We start from the raw sequence: 15,511 nt of genomic DNA on the forward strand, positions 1-15,511 counted from the left end.
ACCACAATCTCTTGATTAAGGTGAAAAGATGACACCACCTTAGGTAAATAACCAGGCCGAGTTCTAAGAACTGCTTGGTCATGATCAGGGCTGGCTCCAGGCATCCTAGCACCTCGAGCGAGAAATTTTAAAGTGCCCCCCCCCCCCCCCCCCAATAGTTTTTTTAACAGAAAATTAATTTAATTATAGAAATTGATCCACAAAAACTACAAAAGGAGTCAATTTTAGCAAAATATTCCATTTATTGATTACATAACCTGTCTCTCAATAAGCAATAGCATGAGTAAACAATATAAATACTGTTATGGGTATTGATGCATGAAATACTCCATTTATTAATGATACAGCACCAGTAGACAAAAAGAAGATACTGTTCACTAATTTATATTGTCAATTTGATTAAATAATTTGTTTTTACTTGTAAGCACTAATTTTGTTTTTTTGGGTATGCGATTCAGCAGCGCCTACTGTACTGTTTAATATTGATCCATTAAAGACTCCATTTCTCAATGATACAGCACCACTAGACAAAAAAAGAAGAGACTCCTCTGGGCATAGATCCGTTAAAGACTCTCTTCTCAACAATACAACAGCCTGAGAAGACAAAAAAGAAGAGACTGCTCTGGACATAGATCCATTAAAGACTCTCAACAATACAACAGTCTGAGTAGACAAAAAAGAAGAGACTGCTCTGGGCATAGATCCATTAAAGACTCTCTCAACAATACAACAGCCTGAGTAGACAAAAAAGAAGAGACTGCTCTGGACATAGATCCATTAAAGACTCTCAACAATACAACAGCCTGAGTAGACAAAAAAAGAAGAGACTGCTCTGGGCATAGATCCATTAAAGACTCTCTCAACAATACAACAGCCTGAGTAGACAAAAAAGAAGAGACTGCTCTGGACATAGATCCATTAAAGACTCTCAACAATACAACAGCCTGAGTAGACAAAAAAAGAAGAGACTGCTCTGGACATAGATCCATTAAAGACTCTCAACAATACAACAGCCTGAGTAGACAAAAAAGAAGAGACTGCTCTGGGCATAGATCCATTAAAGACTCTCAACAATACAACAGCCTGAGTAGACAAAAAAAGAAGACTGCTCTGGACATAGATCCATTAAAGACTCCAATACTCAAGAATATCCAATATAGGAATATTGAGTTAAAAAAAAAAAATATTTATATAGAAAATATTCATCCTCAAGAAAAAACGGCTTTTCTTGATTTTTTATTAGCAAAATTTTTGATCAATTCTGAAAAATCTATGTTTTGAGATACATAATTTTCAATCAAAAGGGTTGCTAATGAACTCAACATTTCTTGAGACATAGAAGATCGCAGATAAGTTTTTATTAATTTCAGTTTTGAGAAGCTTCTCTCACCACTAGCCACAGAAACTGGTGTGGTTAATAAGATTCTCAAAGAAACCCATGTATTTGGATATAGATCTTCTAGCTTTGATGTTTTGATAAAATTCAGTATGTTGAGTGGAGTTGGCATTGCCATGTTTTCTACAAACTTCTGGATACTGATCAGTTCATCACATAGAGGACCACCTTCAATATCTGCATCCTCACCAGTAGTCAGAGCAAGCTGGAGATCACTGCAGTGCTTTCCAAGCTGCTCTCTATTTGGTAATTCAGTTATCTTGTAAAGGAAACCCCATGTTTCAGCATGCTGATTAAGTTGCTGAAATCTCTCTCGAACGGACATAATAGCTACGTCAAGCAATGTAATAAAAAATTCAACATCAAATTGTTTCTTAGGTGTTGTAACAATTTGATCATCTCTACTCTCATAATCAAAATGTCGTTTCACATAACGTATTCTTTGTGTTGCTTGAAATTTAGGCACACCTTCAAGAAGTTTTGCAAGCTCTTTGGCACTTGATATAGCATTCTTAAAGCCGTTTTTTTAATATTCTTCCAAAAACTTGATACAACCGTGTGTTAATTCCACGGTTTTTATTACATCCATACTCTGAATCGATTTACTGACTACATTTACTTGAAAAAGTATATCGTACCAAATCACCAACGAAACAAGAAAACTAAAATCTTTCAGTTGACAAGATAAAGTAATTGCTTCATGTGCAATTTCATGGTCATGTTTTTCCTCTTTTTCAGAAAGAGAAATAAGTGCATCATGAATATCTGCAACTTGGTATCGAACCGCTTTCACACTGGAGATTTTAGCCTCCCAACGTGTGTCGCTAGGTCTTTTTAGAGTAAAAGAATTTACATGTACAAATCAAAATCTGCCAACGACTAACGGAAGCAGCAAAAAGAGAGTATAATCGGCCAACAATTCCAAATAAAGACAAAGATTTGACAGAGGATTTTGCTGCATCGCACGCACAAGGTTCAAGTTATGGCATCCGGAAGGCATAAAAAATGCCAGTGGATTATGTTCTAAGATTCTCTTTTGGACTCCACTATTTTTCCCTTTCATGTTTGCCCCATTGTCATATCCCTGACCTCTACAATGTTTCAAGTCGATTTTATTTTTTTCAAGCAATTTCAGGAGAACATCTGAAAGACCTTTACCAGTGGAGTCGACTATTGGGGTGAATCCCAAGAACCGTTCACAGATTTTAACATTGTTATTTGTTAAGTCAACATACCTTATAGTCAAAGATAATTGTTCAACATGACTTATGTCTGGTGTACAGTCAGCAATTATTGAAAAATATTTAGCATTTTGTATGAAGGAGATTATTTTAGAATTAACTTCTTCAGCCATTAGTTGAATAAGTTCATTTAAAATATTCTTTCCACAGTAATGAACTGACAGTTCATCTTTCAAAATACGACCAACATGTTCTTGCATAACAGGATCAAATTTTGCCAATAACTGAATAAGACCCAAGTATTTTCCATTGTTTTTGGTATACAATTTATCCGAAGAACCCCGAAATGCCCTATTATTTTCTGCAAGATACAGAATTATATTCATCAATCTATTCAAAACGTTTGACCAACGCTCTGATTCTTTCACAATTAACAGTTGTTCTACTCTATCAATTGTTTTTCCAGATTTAAGGCTTTTTTCAGTTTCTATCCATGACTGATAAGCCAACATGTGACTTGAAACTTTTTCGTGTGCTTTGAGGATTGCAGACACATGACTCCAATCATTGACACCTACACTCCCTAAAAATGATCTTGAGCTACGATCAAAACATAAACAACAGAAACAGAATATGCAATCTTTCGTTTCGGAATACATTAACCATCTACGTTGTATACATTCACCATTGGGAAGTGTACGACTATAATGAACATTTGAGAAATGACGACCATTTGCATCACGCGGATATTGTTTAAGCTGAACTTGTTGTGGACCTTGAACAACCAACTGATCTATAATTTTACTATTAAGACATTTAGGCCATACGTCAGGGTCTGATAGATTCAGAAGAGGTGTTGCATATGTTTCGACATTAACCACTTCAGAAACATCAGACTGCAAATCTGGTTCATCTTCCTCTGAAATATCTGCAATATTGTTATTTGAGTCACACATTGAAGATATCACAGAAGTTGCAGGCAACTCTTCATTAGACTTTTCATTCACAGCTATAGCATTCGACGATGTAAAATAGTCTTGCAGGTTCATAAATTTCTTTCTACTTTCCTGAAATTCAGCTTCCTTCTCTGCCTTTCTTCTTCTGTATTCTGCACCGGATGGTTTCTTTTTACCAGTATTTGCCATTTTTGAAGACTGTTTAAATCTGTAAATAAAATATGTATTTAGCAAAACCTAAACTTAAAACATAGGCTAGCTATGGAAATATTATCTGAAAAGCAAATAGCTCATAGTTCTGAGGGGAAAAGGACAAGGCAGTATATGGACTTGCAAAGTGTTTAATTTTTTTTTGTTTAACTAATAAATATGTTTCAACTAGAATACGCATTATGCTATTTTCCCTCATTTTTACATTCACTTTGAAACAAAAATGGCATGAGAGGGCTTGGTGGTTATATGTAAATACAGTCATACCAAAAAAAGTAAAGAAAAAAAAAAACATATTGTATGACAGGATTTTCAATTACCCAATTCTGCATGCTTATGTATTCTATTGTAACCAAAATCCATACATTCAGCTAAATTCATGGGGGGAATTCAATTGATTCGCATGCACCCTGCTGACCATCTACACAAAGGGGCATCTATCAGAGCAATTCCATTGTTGCTATGAGTAGATGCCCATTGGTAATCAATGCGTCTGACGGTCTGTCAGCTTAGAGTTTAGCGACGCAAAGCAGCTAAACCCATGTAAAAATCATGATTGGGCATCTAAAGTCTGGGTTTGGGTGCTTTGAGCGACATTAATATGGACTTTTCACACATTTTTCTTGCTTTCCTGGAGGATGTGAAAACATTTGTCTGCTGCGGCTAATGTGCGGCAGATCAGAACATTGAATTGCTGTGATAGTCTCCCGTTCCTATAGAAGACCAAGCACAATGCCCAATTGAAATCCCCCCATGATATTACTCTATGTTTGTTAGTGGGTAAAATACACTTTAATCCAAAATTAAATAAACAGCCTAAAACCTCCAATGTTTCAGGACAGGGCAACAACCTATCAGGGTGTAATAATAATTTAAAAAAAAGAAAGAGAAAAGCATATTACCTTAAATAGGCGAGTATGAAGATCTATCCTGGAGCTTTCAAATGGTCAAAATTTTCAACCTTCATCCCTCTGCATCTGTTCTGTAACAGCCAGCCACACAAAATTGACTATACTGCAGAAAAATGGTAGGCAAATGTTTTTTTTTTAAACATCATTTAAGACCACATTACAGCCCCATTCTACATATCCTAAGACAGGAATAGGCCACCTTGTCCCTATAAAAACAAATTAAAGTTAGAATGGCGCATACTGTACCTGAGAAACTTGGCTGAACTGCTTCCAAAAGAATGGGATGCTGCTGTGTACACCTGGCAGACAAACTTCCTGTCTTTTTTGGTTCTGGGTCAGCCACAAAAAAACAACACTGCAATAAAAGAGGCAAAATAGTTAGAAATACAATGTAGCTCATGCCCACATTGCAACCACATTCTACAAAGGGGTGATTCAATTGTTTCTTAGGCACCGGCCAAGTAGGTGGCGCCCAACAGCAGCAAATTCAATTGTTCCTTTGTTTGGGAGTGATCACCACTGCCACAGACTTTTCTGCTGCCTGTCTCCTGAGGTGGCAAGCAGAAATGTGCAAAAAATGTCCCATTTGGATGCCAATATGGTGCTTCTTGCATTGTGGGTCTACTTAAGATGGGACCAGCCACTATCCGTGGCTAAATCACATCTATTTGGGAGATGAAAAAATAATGGGCACCTGATCAGAGCAACCACTGAATTGCTTTAATAGGTGCACATTACTTTAGGTGTCCAAAAAAAAAAAAAACAGTTGCATCACCCCCTACATGTCCGAAGCCAGAAATAAACCACCTTATCCCTATAAAAAATAAAAAGTTAGAATGGCGCATACTGTACCTGAGAGACTTGGCTGAACTGCTTCCAAAAGAATGGGATGAGGCTGTGTACACCTGGCGGACAAACTTCCTGTCTTCTTTGGTTCTGGGTCAGCCACAAAAAACGACAATACTGCAATAAATGGTTAGAATTTTTACAAGGTAGTTCATGCAACGCAAATACACTACATGGCAGTGGTTCTCAAACTGTGTGCCTAGGCACCCTGTGTTGATGCATTAGGACCAATTACAATTATGGTCAATGTAATAGGCAAAACCAGTGCTTGTGGCTGACAATCATAAAATATGTGGACAAACAGAAGCAAATATGGTCCCTCACCACACAATTTAACCTAAGGATGACATAAATACAAATTACTTAATGTAATATTTCTTTCTATATCTCGCAAAAATAATCTTTTGATTGTTCTCTTGGAACGTGCCTGGAGCCGTCCCTGAGGAAAATAATATGGAGCAAGCAGGGACACTGACAGCAGATGTGCCTGCAGAGACACACTGCAAGAAAAAAAAATGGAGAAGCCACAGGGCTTAGGAGATGAGTATGACACCGTCAGTGTGGATGCCAGGGTAAATAGGTGCAGGGGGAGGGCCCAGGCCCCGTAGCAGTCACACATCTTCCACCTATGCTTATACTACACAGGGAACAAATTGATCCTCCAAGCGCAGCTTCATACATTCAAAACATCCTTAGAAAAAAACCTGTGTGTTCTTATTTATTAGATGATTGACTATATGTCAACTTGCAATCTATAGTACACTCTGGAGTCATCTAATCTCATAATTCTATCTTTCTTTAATGTATGTAACTGTTAATACAGCCTTGTATAGTACATCATAAGTAAATAATACCCCTTTAACATCGCCTGAGGCAGGTCGTACCCGGGAGCTCCCAGGGTGCGACCCGCCTCAGGCACCTTTCACACCCCAGTTAGCAGCCCAGCATATTGTTGCTGACGCAGCGGCGGCGGGGGCGCAGCTTGGAGATCACAAATAGTGAATGGGAAATGGGTCGCATCGCCCCGGCTCCTGTTCACACCGCACAGTAAGCCGGGTTGAACACGTGTTCAACGCTGCTCACGACCTGGGTTGAAATACCGGGTCACTTGACCCGGCATTTACACCCTATCACCTTTCACAACGCACATGAACACGGGTTATGCGCGTTCATGTGCCAATAACCCATGTTCAGGGGTGGCGCCGGCGGTGTGAAAGGGGTATAAGTGGAAGAGCTAATAGTAAATTAAATAAACATCCATCCACTATTAACAATGATGCCTTCTTAACTTATGACCAAAATATGCATTGTGAAAATATTAGAGGCCTGACTGCTTATAAACATGAAAATAATACCACCCAACACTTGATAACTGGGATAAAAATAACAAAAGGTCCATACACACTTGACGATAAAATGAGCGACGTCGCTCATTTTCCCCCTCCTTGAGCGACGTTGCTCATTTTATCGTCAAGTGTGTATGCCGCCAGCGACGACCAATGCGCGGCCCCGCAGGTCAGCAACGATCGTCGCTGTCGGTAGGGCATGCATGCAGGATCTGAACTGTCGTCCACGACCTGCATGCAGGGCTGGCAGAGGCGTGACGTCACTGAGCGATATGAGCGGTCATATCGCTCAGTGTGTACAGTTGGCCGCCGACCGGCCGGCCCGGGAGGGAGAAACATTAGACGATGTCGCTCACAGAGCAACATCGTCTAATGTGTATGGGCCTTAAGTCCCACTCATGATTCAACGAAGCTCCACACAAAGCAGCACAGCCACATTACTGTATGGCGTATTATCTGCTTTGTGAATCATGATAGGTCACATGACTTACTCTCTTTTGGGGCCATAAATATTTTTGGGAAGTAATATATAGTATTGAGAATGGATAATTTAACAAGAAATGTTGTGGACTGTGCTATGCAAAAATGCACATGCTCTGTCATTTTTTTTATTGATTTATAAAGTGAGCTAATTCTTTAGGGAATGTTCTGTTCTTAAAGCTTATCAATCTTAGCTTCAAGCAATATTTCTGTAACCTAAAAATCTTATATAGAAATTATTACTTAGTTACATTCAGAATCATACAGTATGTTAATAGTGAAACAGCATCTGGCTCTGGCTGGCTGGCATTACCTATGTTAACAGTGAAACAGCATCTGGCTCTGGCTGGCTGGCATTACCTATGTTAATAGTGAAACAGCATCTGGCTCTGGCTGGCTGGCATTACCTATGTTAATAGTGAAACAGCATCTGGCTCTGGCTGGCTGGCATTACCTATGTTAATAGTAAAACAGCATCTGGCTCTGGCTGGCTGGCATTACCTATGTTAATAGTGAAACAGCATCTGGCTCTGGCTGGCTGGCATTACCTATGTTAATAGTAAAACAGCATCTGGCTCTGGCTGGCTGGCATTACCTATGTTAATAGTGAAACAGCATCTGGCTCTGGCTGGCTCTCATTACCTATGTTAATAGTGAAACAGCATCTGGCTCTGGCTGGCTGGCATTACCTATGTTAATAGTGAAACAGCATCTGGCTCTGGCTGGCTGGCATTACCTATGTTAATAGTAAAACAGCATCTGGCTCTGGCTGGCTGGCATTACCTATGTTAATAGTGAAACAGCATCTGGCTCTGGCTGGCTGGCATTACCTATGTTAATAGTGAAACAGCATGGGGCTCTGGCTGGCTGGCATTATCTATCCGCACCCTGCTGTTTGCCACCTCCACCCGACCGCACCCTGGCGTGTGACACAACAAAGCAGAACTGGTCTGGACTGGTCTCTGTGTGACTCACGTGTGTCATCGCGTGTGATGTCACGTGTTAAGCAGCTGCAGGAGGAAGGGAAGGCGGCGGCCAGGCAGTCTGCAGCAGCGTGCCGCCTCCAGAGTCAGTGAGTCCGGCTCCCCTCCTGGCTATCAGTGGCTGCCTGTGCCTGTGCCGATGACTCATCTCATGAGGGGGAGTGCTGTGGGCGGTACGTGGACTAAGCTAAGGTCTGAGCGGCTCAGCGCGCTATGCGCGCTGTGCGGCGCCGGCGTCTGACGTCAGACGCCGCTGCACAGCGCGCACAGGGTAGTTTAGATTCAGTCCGCGGCCTGCCCACAGCACTCCCTCTCATGATGAGTCATCGGCACAGGGCAGGCACACTGCACACACAGTCAGTCACCCACTGCTGTTGTTGCTAGGCTACCACTACTAGGAGGCGGGCCGGGCCGGGAATGGATGGATCATGGACGGACGCTGATCGCTGTGTGCTGCAGGTGCTCCAGGCTCCAGCCAGGTTCCAATATGGCGGCGCAAGCATGCAGCGCCCATTAAGGGTGGCGCCCTGCGCGGCCGCTCTATTGGAACATGCCTGGAGCCGGCCCTGGTCACGATGAAATATCAAAAAGGGTGGACGACAGGACAAAAAAGGCCGAAGTCTGACACCCTTCTAGCAGAGGCAATAGCCAGCAGAAACAGGACCTTGGCTGTGAGCCATTTAAGGTCCACTGACTCAAGAGGTTCAAATGGAGACTCTTGCAGGGCATTCAGGACAACAGACAAATCCCATGGAGCCACAGGAGGGACATAGGGAGGCTGAATCCGCAGTACGCCCTGAGTGAATGTATAAACATCAGGTACAGATGCAATATTTCTCCAAAACCACACCGACAAGGCAGATATGTGAACCTTGAGGGAGGCCAGACGAAGTCCTAAATCTAGGCCTTGTTGCAAAAAAGAAAGAAGTCTGGAAGTACTGAATTTGTAAGCATCATAATTCTTAGCAGCACACCAGGTAAAGTAAGAATACTAGACCCTGTAATAAATCCGCGCCTCGGAGAATTCTTTGGCCCTCAGGAGTAAAGCTTCAGAGTCTCGCCGTCAAAGCCAGTCTGGCCAGGTCTGGATAGACACAAGGGCCCTGCATGAGGAGGTCTGGGAGTTGAGGAAGTAGAGGAGGACGCTCTATCGATAGACCCTGCAGGTCTGAGACCCAATGCCATCTGGGCCATGCTGAAGCGACTAGAAGTAGTATTCCTCCTCCTTGTTTGAACTTCCTTAGTACCCTGGGCAGGAGTGACACTGGAGGGAACACGTAGAGCAGCCGAAAGTTCCATGGAATTGCCACAGCGTCCACAAACTCTGCTTGAGGATCCCTGGTTCTTGATCTGAAGACCGGAACTTTGTGATAGTGTTGAGACGCCATCAGGTCTACATCTAGTAGGCCCCACTTGTTCACTAGGAGTTGAAAGACTTCCTGATGAAGACTCCACTCTCCGGTGTGCACGTCCTGAAGACTGAGGAAATCACCTTCCCAGTTGAGGACTCCCGGAATGAACACTGCCGATATTGCCGGCAGAAGGCGTTCCACCCAACAAAGGATTTTTGACACTTCCATCATTCCCATACGGCTTCAAATGTCACCCTGATTGTCTATGTACACCACCGTGATGGCGTGGTCTGACCATACTTGAACAGGCCTGTTCTGTATCAGAGGCAGGGCGAGAGACAAAGTATTGACACTGCCCGCAATTCCAGAATGTTTATCAGGAGGAGTGATTCCTCCATGGTCCACTGACCCTGGAAAGAGTGTTGCTCCAACACCACGCCCCCAACCCTTCAGACTGGCTTCTGTAGTCCGTAGGACCCAGTTGGTGGTCCAGAAGGAATGGCCCCTGCTCAACTGCTGGTCCTGTAGCCACCAGGTCAGCGACAGGCGAACCTCCGGAGTCAAGGAGATCATGTGAGACTTGATCCAATGAGGCAGGCCGTTCCACTTGGAAAGGATTAACCTCTGTAGAGGGCGGGAATAGAATTGAGCGTACTCTACCATGTCAAAAGCCGACACCATGAGGCCTAGTACTTGCATCACCGAGTGTACCGACACTCTTGGGCGAGAAAGGAAGTTTCTAATCCTGTCCTGAAGTTTCAGGACCTTCTCTGGAGACAGAAACAGCCGTTAACTGTGTATGTCTGGTAGTGCCCCCAGGTGCACCATGCTCCGAGCAGGGACCAGTGAGGACTTCTTCCAGTTGATGAGCCACCCGTGGGCTTGTAGGAAGTTTACCGTTAGTTGTAGATGACTGAGGAGGACATCATGGGGGTTTGCCAGAATCAGCAAATCGGCCAGATATGGCAGGAACCTGACTCCCTGGTGACAGAGATGAGCCGTCATCACGGCCATAACCTTGGTGAAGACCTGAGGGGCCGTGGCCAGTCCAAACGGAAGAGCCTGGAATTGATAGTGAAGGTTGCCAATAGCAAACCGCAGACATTGCTGAAGCGATATGGCAATAGGCATATGCAAGTAAGCATCTTGTATAACCAGGGATACTATATAGTCTACGGGTCCATGGCCAGTACAATTGAGCGCAGTGTTTCCATATGGAACTTGGACACTGTCACAAACTTGTTCAGTGATTTGAGGTTGAGAATAAGCCGGAAAGACCCATCGAGTTTCGGGACTAGAAACAGGGTTGAGTAGTAACCTCTGCCTCTATGGGACAGAGGTACCGGCACCACCACTCCTGTATCCAGGAGGGAACGCACAACCATCAGTAGAGCTTGCGCCTTTAACAGATCCGAAGGGATAACCGATGTGCTTAACTGGCAAGGGGGACGTCTCTGGGAAGAGACTGCGCACCCGTGAGAAACAACTTCTCGCACCCATGCGTCTGAAGTGGTCATTAACCAGACCTGGATGAATCGTAGAAGTCGGCCCCCCATCCTGGGATCTCACAGGGGGAGGCCTGTCCCGTCATGCAGCAGGCTTGTCATGAGAAGCAGGCTGATGAGCAGCCCAGGAAACGTTAGGCCTTGGGCTTAGTGGTTGTTGGGAGCACAAGACAATCTCGGGTATGCCTGACCTTCGCTTTCCCTTAAGGCCGAAAGCAGGAAAAGTGGTACCTTTTGCCTTCTGTGCAGAAGGAGTAGCATCTAGGAGAAAGGCAGTCATATTAGCCGCCGATTCAGACCTCAATTTTCTCTTACGTCCTAGAGGATGCTGGGGACTCCGTAAGGACCATGGGGATATAGACGGGCTACGCAGGAGACATGGGCACTCTAAGACTTTAGATGGGTGTGAACTGGCTCCTCCCTCTATGCCCCTCCTCCAGACCTCAGTTAGATCCTGTGCCCAGAGGAGACTGGATGCACTGCAGGGGAGCTCTACTGAGTTTCTCTGAAAAGACTTTTGTTAGATTTTTTATTTTCAGGGAGCACTGCTGGCAACAGGCTCCCTGCTTCGTGGGACTGAGGGGAGAGAAGCAGACCTACTTTACTGATAGGCTCTGCTTCTTAGGCTACTGGAAACCATTAGCTCCAGAGGGTCGGAACACAGGTGTCGTACTCGCTGTTCGTCCCGGAGCCGCGCCGCCGTCCTCCTCACAGTGCCGGAAGATAGAAGCCGGGTAAGTATATGAAGTAAGAAGACAACAAAGGCGGCAGAAGACTTCAGTTCTTCAGAGAGGTACCGCACAGCGGTCACGCTGCGCGCCATTGCTCCCACACACACACAGGCACAGCAAGGGTGCAGGGCGCAGGGGGGGCGCCTTGGGCAGCAATAATTACCTCAAATAACACTGGCACCATTGTTAGATAATGTGGAGGCAGTATATTATAAAACCCCCGCCAGTATAAAAAAATGAGCGGGACCGAAGCCCACCATCGAGGGAGCGGGGCTTGATCCTCCATCACTAACCAGCGCCATTTTCTCCACAGCATGCTGCAGAGAAGCTGTTCCTGGACTCTCCCCTGCTGAACCAAGTAACAGGGGACAAAAAACGAGGGGGGGCACATTTATTTGGTGCAAATCATATATATAAAAAAGCGCTGTATAGGCTGGGACTGTGTTTTCAGTGTCTAGTGGCGCTGGGTGTGTGCTGGCATACTCTCTCTCTGTCTCTCCAAAGGGCTTTATTGGGAGGCTGTCCCCATATTCATATATCCCAGTGTGTGTGGGGGTGTCAGTACGTGTGTGTCGACATGTCTGAAGCGGAAGGCTCGTCTAGGGAGGATGCAGAGCAGATGGTGGTGGTGTCTCCATCGGCACAGCCGACACCTTATTGGTTGGACATGTGGAATGTGTTAAATGCTAATGTGACTTTATTACCTAAGAGATTGGACAAAGCAGAGTCCAAGGACAAAGCAGGGAGTCAATCCATGGCTTTGACTGTGTCACAAGACCCTTCAGGGTCCTATAAACGTCCCTTTTCCCAGGTAGCAGACACTGATACTGACATGGATTCTGACTCCAGTGTCGACTATGATGATGCGAGGTTACACCCAAGAGTGGCCAAGAGTATTCAATATATGATTATTGCAATAAAAGATGTTTTACATATCACAGAGGACCCTTCTGTCCCTGACACGAGGGTCTGCATGTTTAAGGAAAAGAAACCTGAGGTAACGTTTCCCCCATCTCATGAGCTGAACGCTTTATTTGAAAAGGCTTGGGAAACTCCAGACAAGAGACTGCAGGTTCCCAAGAGAATTATTATGGCGTATCCTTTCCCCTCAAAGGACAGGTTATGGTGGGAATCCTCGCCCACGGTGGACAAGGCCTTAATGTGCTTATCCAAAAAGGTGGCGCTACCGTCCTCGGACACGGCGGCCCTAAAGGATCCGGCGGATCGCAGGCAGGAAACTACCTTAAAATCAATTTACGCGCATACGGGAGCCCTACTCAGGCCTGCAGTAGCGTCGCCATGGGTTGGTAGCGCAATTGCAGCGTGGGTAGATAACTTGTCATCGAACATTGACACCTTAGATAAGGATAGTATTTTGTTGACCTTGGGTCACATTAAGGTCGCAGCGTTATATATGAGAGAGGCTGCGCGAGATATTGGGCTGTTGGGTTCAAGAGCCAATGCCATGGCAGTTTCTGCTAGAAGGTCCCTGTGGACCCGTCAATGCTGATTCAAAGAGACTTATGGAGGCTTTGCCTTACAAGGGTGAGGTGTTATTTGGGGAGGGCTTCGCGGACCTGGTTTCCACAGCTACCGCGGATAATTCTTATTTTTTGCCTTATGTTCCCCCACAGCAAAAGAAAACACTTCAATACCAGATGCAGTCCTTTCAGTCGCATAAGTTCAGAAAGGGTCGGGGCTCTTCCTTCCTCGCCAGAGGTAGAGGTAGAGGGAAAAGAACACCAGCTACAGCTAGTTCCCAGGAACAAAAATCCTCCCCGGCCTCTACAAAATCCACCGCATAACGCTTGGGCTCTGCTGGGGGAGTCCGCACTGGTGGGGGCACGTCTTCGTCTCTTGAGCCAGGTCTGGGTTCAGTCGGATTTGGATCCTTGAACTGGAGTTGAAGATGTGCCTCCACACCAATTTTTCAAATCGGCCTTGCCAGCTTCTTCCCCAGAGAGGGAAATAGTTTCAGCTGCCATACAAAAGCTGTGTCAACAGCAGGTGATTATCAAGGTTCCCCTGGGACAACAGGGAAAAGGGTTTTATTCAACCCTATTTGTGGTCCCGAAGCCGGATGGCTCGGTCAGACCAATCCTGAATCTAAAATCCCTAAACCTATATTTGAAAAGGTTCAAATTCAAGATGGAATCTCTCCGGGCAGTGATCTCCAGCCTCGAAGGGGGGATTTTATGGTGTCACTAGACATAAAGGATGCTTACCTTCATGTCCCCATATATCCTCCTCATCAGGCGTACCTGAAATTCGCTGTACAGGACTGTCATTACCAGTTTCAGACGTTGCCGTTTGGGCTTTCCACGGCCCCGAGAATTTTCACCAAGGTGATGGCGGAAATGATGGTGCTCCTGCGCAAGCAGGGGGTCACAATTATCCCATACTTGGACGATCTCCTGATAAAGGCAAGATCGAGAGATCAGTTACTAAAGAGTGTGTCTCTCTCCCTGAGAGTACTACAACAACACGGCTGGATTCTAAATATACCGAAGTCGCAGTTGGTGCCGACGACTCGGCTGTCATTTTTGGGCATGGTTCTGGACACGGAAAAAAAGAGGGTTTTTCTCCCAATGGAAAAAGCCCAGGAACTCCAGAGCATGGTCAAGGACCTGCTGAAACCAAAAAGAGTGTCAGTTCATCAATGCACTCGAGTATTGGGAAAGATGGTGGCAGCCTACGAGGCCATTCCGTTCGGCAGGTTCCATGCAAGAACTTTTCAGTGGGACCTTCTGGACAAATGGTCAGGGTCCCATCTACAGATACATCAGAGGATAAGCCTGTCCCCCAAGGCCAGGGTCTCTCTCCTGTGGTGGCTCCAGAGTGCTCACCTTCTAGAGGGTCGCAGGTTCGGCATTCAAGATTGGGTTCTTGTGAACACGGACGCGAGCCTCCGAGGATGGGGAGCTGTCACACAAGGAAGAAATTTTCAGGGAATATGGTCAAGCCAGGAGGCTTGTCTGCACATCAATGTGCTGGAATTAAGGGCCATATACAACGGCCTGTAACAGGCGGAGAGTTTTCTTCGCAACCTACCCGTTCTGATCCAATCAGACAACGTCACAGCCGTGGCGCATGTAAACCGCCAGGGCGGGACAAGGAGCAGAGCAGCAATGGCAGAAGCGACCAGGATTCTTCGCTGGGCGGAAAATCATGTAAGCGCTCTGTCAGCGGTCTTCATTCCGGGAGTGGACAACTGGGAAGCAGACTTCCTCAGCAGACACGATCTCCATCCAGGAGAGTGGGGACTTCATCAAGAGGTCTTTGCAGAGATAACAAGTTGTTGGGGACTTCCTCAAATAGACATGATGGCGTCACGCCTCAACAAAAAGCTTCGGATGTATTGTTCCAGGTCAAGGGACCCTCAGGCAGTGGCGGTGGACGCACTAGTGACACTGTGGGTGTTTCACTCGGTCTATGTGTTCCCTCCATTTCCACTCATCTCAAAAATATTGAGAATCATAAGACGAACAAAAGTGCAGACAATACTCATTGTTCCAGATTGGCCTCGAAGGGCCTGGTATTCAGATCTTCAGGAAATGATCGCGGAAGATCCGTGGCCTCTTCCTCCCAGGGAGGACCTGTTGCAACAGGGGCCC

At 45.2% G+C, this 15,511-nt stretch overlaps 1 pseudogene; it reads right to left on the reverse strand.

The window, feature by feature from the left end:
• Positions 1 to 1,208: 1,208 nt before the first annotated feature.
• On the reverse strand, positions 1,209 to 3,722 carry LOC135039133 (uncharacterized; annotated as a pseudogene).
• Positions 3,723 to 15,511: the final 11,789 nt, after the last annotated feature.

Source organism: Pseudophryne corroboree, chromosome 1 (assembly GCF_028390025.1).
Source record: "Pseudophryne corroboree isolate aPseCor3 chromosome 1, aPseCor3.hap2, whole genome shotgun sequence".
Taxonomy (NCBI): Eukaryota; Metazoa; Chordata; class Amphibia; order Anura; family Myobatrachidae; genus Pseudophryne; species Pseudophryne corroboree.